This window comes from Mastomys coucha, unplaced genomic scaffold (assembly GCF_008632895.1).
Source record: "Mastomys coucha isolate ucsf_1 unplaced genomic scaffold, UCSF_Mcou_1 pScaffold18, whole genome shotgun sequence".
NCBI lineage: Eukaryota > Metazoa > Chordata > Mammalia > Rodentia > Muridae > Mastomys > Mastomys coucha.
Genome location: NW_022196900.1, coordinates 107,987,109 through 107,993,108, shown reverse-complemented (window position 1 = coordinate 107,993,108; position 6,000 = coordinate 107,987,109). Strand labels below are relative to the sequence as shown.

General features: G+C 52.7%; 1 protein-coding gene across 3 annotated transcripts in view; it reads right to left on the bottom strand.

The window, feature by feature from the left end:
* Casz1 (castor zinc finger 1) overlaps window positions 1-6,000 on the bottom strand; it is a 151,370-nt gene that overhangs the window by 54,383 nt on the left and 90,987 nt on the right. The window lies entirely within an intron of this gene.

Sequence of the window (6,000 nt, the reverse complement as noted above, 5' to 3'; positions counted from 1 at the left end):
TGGGGCGGGTGTGGAAGGGGTTGTGTTTCCCTTGTTCACCCCACTTCCCTCATTTTGCTGTGGCTATTGGAGTTGGAAGAAGAAAGGAGTCGCGGGCGGCGCGGCTGGGTGTAGCCGGAGAAACTCGCTCGCACGTCAGCCTCGCGCTCTCCCCTCCCACTCCCCCTGCGCGCACTCCCGCGCGCTGGCCACCGCACTCCCGCAGACCGGCACTGTCTGAAGTTTCCACCGCTTTGCTTCGCTTTTGCCCTTAAAATGGCCTCGGAGTCCCACCATGTCAGGCCACGCACGTTCCAGTCCCCAGGCCTTTCTCCTCCCCCGCCCCCCTCTTCTTCCCTCACAGTCTCTAGGCAATCTCCTCCGTAGATCCACGTCATCACTTGGGCTTCCTTTCCATCCCTGAACACAGGCACCCCTCAAGCAAGTTGGCCGGCGTCCTGACACCTGTTCCCTGGGGACCACACCCTGCCCACTCTGGTGTCTCTCAGGGCTGGACCAAGCACTTGTCTTTCTTGACTCTCCGTTTCTCCCAGGGTTTGGAAGTCTCTCAGCCAAGCCCTCCTTCCCATACAACCCCAAATGACCAGTGCTATAGCCTCAGGCGTTCGGGACTTTCTGTTACCATCTGACTTGGAGGAGCTCATGGAAGCTTCCTGAAGGGAGCAGGACCCCAGTAGGTTTGCTATCCCGAGGCCTGTTTCCACTGTGCTCAGCTTCTTGTCCCTAGGTGGCCCAGCCTGCTGTCTACCTCACCCTACCTCACCCTCTCTCCTGTTGAAGGATGGGCCACACAGCCTTCCCGTGAGGGGAGGAGAATGGACTTAGTTCGCCTTGGTCTGGGCAGCATTCAGCAAAATGGCGCTGGCCTATTTTTGCAATATTTCTATTTTGCAAAGGGAGGGGCCCAAGGAGGCCTTGAGGCAAAGACGTCAAGGAAGTTAACAATCTACTCTTTCTCCTACTTTCCCCTTATTTTTCTTCTTTTCCTCTCACCTTTTTTTTTTTTAAGTTCTAAATGGCTCCACAAAGAATACGGCATCCCTCTCTTGCTTTGCCCCCCTCCCTATTGCCTTCTTGGGAACCTCCGTCTAGGTTGTCACACCCCCTCCCCCACGCTTCAGATCCATCCCCATCCTTAGGTGCAAAGACCTAAGTTTACCAGGAATCCCCTGGCCCTGAAACCCTTAAACCAAACCACATGCTTCCTAACAGCTGGGCCCAAGGAAGCCAGACAGAGAGGACCGACCATCAGCCAAGCTTCTCTGTGGATCTGTGTGTCCAGGACTGCCCTGGGGAACCTCTGTGGGTGCTGCCGCTCATCCCCCACCCCCTCAAAAAAGAAAAAAAAACCAACAATGATTCTGCCCCCTTGTAGCTCTGGCTTGTAACAACAGGCAATTAGTCCCACACCCCAGGCTGGTGTGGGCAACCAGGTGAAGAAGGAAACCCCAGCATCAGGAGCGGCAGCTGGTGAAGATGTGTGTACAGACAAGGAGCTCCCTGCGCGGGAGGGAGGGGGGACTACAAAGTCTCTGGTTGGTTCCCAATGTCCTGGTTTTCAGCTGATGATAATCAGGTCTGACCCCTAGGAAGGCCTGGATAAACAGGGAAGCACCTCTCCTTGCCAGTCACCCAGGGAAGAACAATAACTTTGGAGGCTCTGAAGGGCAAAGGCCAGCAGGGCACGGCTGACAGGGCAAGGCCAAGAGAGAAGGAGAGCTGTAGGTCAGGGTCAGCCGGAGAGTGAGCCTGCCACACACGACCCATGGTGGGAGAGCCCCGGGCTGCTCAGAAAGCACCCTCTATTCTGAGGCAGTGGCTCACCATCAGCCACCACAGGTGGAGCAGGCTGGACCCAGGAGTAAGGAGCCACGTGTGGCAGAAGAGAAGAGATCCGTGCAGTAAGAAACTGAGACCAACTTGGCATGGTAGGATTTCAGGACAGAGCTGAAGGCTGAAGCATCAAGGTTGTGGGCCACGGGGCAAAGGCTGTGTGTTCTTCAGATCTCTTCTGCTCTCTGTTCCTGAGTGAACCCACACCGATGGGAGAATAGAGGTCTGGTGTCTTTTAGAGGTGTGGCTCTCCTAGTCCTTCCTTATTACTCTGATGTGCTGACAACTCTGAGAGCCTGAGCTCTGTCATCGTGAGAACATTTCATGAGTTCTGCTGGTCTCCAGGGCCTGGGGCTCAGAGCCTCCAGGTCTTTCTAGGAGCACCCCCCACCCCCCCAAGCAGAACAGAAATCTCTTTAGTAACTTCATGCAGTCAAGTGGGCCACACCAGCCCCCGCTCTCCCCGACCAGGTTGCCATGCAGGCTCACATCTTCTCTCTACTGTGTTGTGTGCCCACTCGCTCTCCCTCCCTTCCTACCTACCTCCCTCCCTCCCGAGCCTGCGGCTCGCCAGCCTGTTTACACACCAGGTATCTCATGCTTTATCTGCTCTCATTTTGAATTTGTAACTTTCACATAAACTTGAACAAGGCTCCTTTTGTTCTTATACCCCACCCCAGCATCCCAATAAACTGGTTCCCTCTCAGGCGACTGGGCCAGGGCACAGAAGCCTTAGCCAGAGGTCTGTGTGTGCATGTGAATAAGCATGTTCGCACCTGTGAGGGCGTCTGTGTATTTGAGGGTGCTCTGCAGGGATGGAGTGAGAGTATCAGGGGAAAACAGGGAGCCAACTGAATGTGGACAGGAAGCATGGGTGTGTGTGGGGGGGGCAGACACAGAAGGGCTGAGCCATTTCCATAAGGCCTGGGCCTTAGCTGGGACTGGGCTCAGCCAGCAGGTAGCTGAGAATGTGTGGGCCCTGGACAAGTGGGTGTGGGGCCAGAGAGGAGCACAGGAGAGGAAACAAAGGGGAGGACGGAGCTTCCAGTATAGTGGGTGGCGAAGCAAGATACCAAGGCCACGCTAAGTGTAGAGCAGACACAGGGATCACATTATGGCAGGGTAGGGGCTGGCACAGCCGCACGCTCGGCCCATAATCCTGTTAGCCAGCAATCTCCATTCCGAAAGAGCTTCATTTCTTTGTGAATATTTGTAAACTAGATATCTAATGGAAAATTATAGGAAAATTATAGTGAAATTCATGACGGAGAAATCCGATTATCCCTAATTCAATTATGCCATCTTAGCCCACACAGCACATTTCCCATTTTTTTCCCATAAATACCGATGCCAGGGGTCCCGGTAATCAAATAAAATTGAAAATCATCTTCCCATTAAATTCAATTAGCCGCAATTTCTAAAGCCTATCAGAGATTTTAATTACTAAATTATAAAATTCTCCAATGCTAAATTGAAACCAAAAAAATTGCACATCCTTATATTTCAGAGAAAAAAAGGGGACCAGCAAAATCCTTCAAAAATGTTCTCTTCTGTCCAAGTCCAGAGCAGTCTCCCTACCTGGAGGGACCTTGTGACTGCCGCTACCCCTCCGCTTGGCAGAAATGCAGCCTGGGGGGCCCGAGGAGAGCACCCTTGCAGGGGAGGGGCCCAGGCATATCCTCCAACAGAGGAGCAAACCCCACCCCTAAGCCAAGCTAGGGCGGGAGGCAACCATCTTCACTGTCCTGCCAGGCTTGGCTCCTGAGATGTCTTCAGCTCTGTCTCTCACAGTGAGGCCTCAAATGCTCAGTGTTACTTTCTTAGTCAGTGAGCTGAACCACACACCTAGTGGAGTTCCGGGGACAAACAGCTTCATTTAAATGTGGCTCCCAGAACCACTCCCGTGGTCCCCTTGATGGATGAGGCTGGGTCAAAGATGGGAACATAACAGATAGCGCAGGATGGCCCAGAGACTGTTTAACAGGCACTTCGAGAGTCTATGGGTCCTGACAGAGTACCAGCTTCCTGGGACAAGAGGGAGACCAACTTGGCCCAAATCAGACTTCTCCCAGCACTTCCAGTTCATTCCCCTCTCTTCCCTCCCTGGAGAAGAAAGCCAGCAGCCTTCAAACTGGCCAGAACTCTGGTGGAGAGACTCTCTTACCCCCACTCCCCTTAAGGGACACACTAGCTAAGAGAGCTGGCAGTAGCCCCTTCTCCACACCACTTACCGGCCTCTAAGGGGTGCTCTGTGCTTCAGGAGAGCCCGGAGAGGTGGCATTGGTGGCAGCTTAAGGTCTACCCTGCCTAAAACCCAAGCTGGGTGGCTGGGTAGGCAGCTGGTGGCCCCAGCAGGCTTAGGGGAGTCAGCAGCAGAGGCCTGCCAGCGGCCCAGCACCCAAGAACAGGAGCAGGTCTGATCTGCCAGGCAGCGTGGAGTGCCAGCAGGGGAGGCACCGCAAACAAAACAAAAACAAAAAAGTTAATTATCTTTGGCTTTTTCTTAATAAATATCCAAACTGGCCCGGCCGGATCCTCCACCTTAGAGGGAGAAAGGAGAAAGGAAAAAAAAAAAAAAAACCCAAGCTCAATCCAGCAGACTCTTTCTCTCTTGTGTGTCTCTGTCTACTTTTCCTTTGTCTCTGGTCCTTGGATTCGTCACTTATCAGAAACAGTGAACATTTCACAGAAATTTCCAACATTTTGCAAATGCGAAGAGACAGGCTACAAAAGCCAGTTGTTGTGGTGGTTTTTCATTTGTTGTTGGTTGGTTGGTTGTTTTTGTTTTTTAAGTTTTTGAGGTGGGAAAGTGGGACGTGAGAGAAGAGGTGGGGAGAAGATGGTGGAGAAACACCAGCCGAAGAGAAGCAGGAGAGAGACAGGCTGGGAAGTAAAGCGGGCCTCAGCCCTGTTGGCGGTGCCCCTGGCAGGGCCCTGCTCCTCAGTGCCATGCTGGCACTTTACTTCAGTTACAATTACCAGGAGGCACAGGGATTTCTCATGTTAAGATCCCCGAGGCACCACCAAAGTCACCTAAGTCTCCCTGGCCACTCTAGCCGCCCTGTTGCTGCGTGGTTTCTGTGCCAAGCCTCCCTTCCAGGAGTAGGGCTGGGAAAGACAAGGCAGAGGAGGGGGGTGGTGCTGGGTGCCGTGGGAGGGTGTGTGTGTGTGTGTGTGTGTGTGTGTATGTGTGTATGTGTGTGTGTGTGAGGCTTTGCTGCATCGAATCGTGAGCATACCTGGAGAGAAGAGTTTCATGTTGCAGCCTGGGCCTACATGTTCAGATGGCGCATGTACATGCCTGAGCCCAAAGTGTCAGAAATACAAGGTAGGGCATGGGGTGGGGGCAGCCACCAGGACATGGAATGCTGGCTTTGAAGTCTTCTGCCTGAGTTCAAATACAAGCTCCATCAACCTCTCCACAGCCAGGCTGTGTAATCCTAGTAAGTCACTGGCCGTCTCTGGGCCTCCATTCCCTCACATCTAAAGGGACTATTAGCAGTTCTTTAGGTCTGTAGGTGGGGAAGGGAAGTCAGTGGCTGCCAAGGAGTATAAGGCTTTCTTCCTGGGAGATGAACAAGTTCCACAACCAGTATTGTAGTGATGGTTGTACTGTACACCCTTGTGAGTACACACACAATAGTAATAATAATAATAATAATAATAATAATAATAATAATAATAATATCACTAAATTGTGCATTTAAAAATGGGTACATTTGATGACATGTGGATTATATCTCAATAAAGTGGTCACAAAATAGTGTGGGGGGGAGGAGGGAATAATGGCAGTTATACCTGCATGCTTTGGACAGAGGTTTGGAGACAGCATCCAGCCTGGCGTAGAGTAAGTGGTCAGTAAGGATCCACTGTTAATATGGGGCTTGGGCCGGTGTCTGTGACTGTATACTGCTGGTGCTTACGAATGCATCCCTGCATGGGTTGCTGGCCAGCATGTTGTCAAGCCACTGAGCTGTCTCCCCCCCTTCCCCCCTCGCCCCATGCCTGGTGGGAGATCCTGGGCAGCTGCTCCCTGCCAGGGGGTGGGAAGTGCGTGGCCTCCTCCCGCCTCCTTCTGGTCCCTGGAGAGAAGGCTGCCCACCGTGGCGGGCAGACTTCGGAGCTATACTCGCTGTCTTGCAGACACTCATATTCTCTATGTGCAGC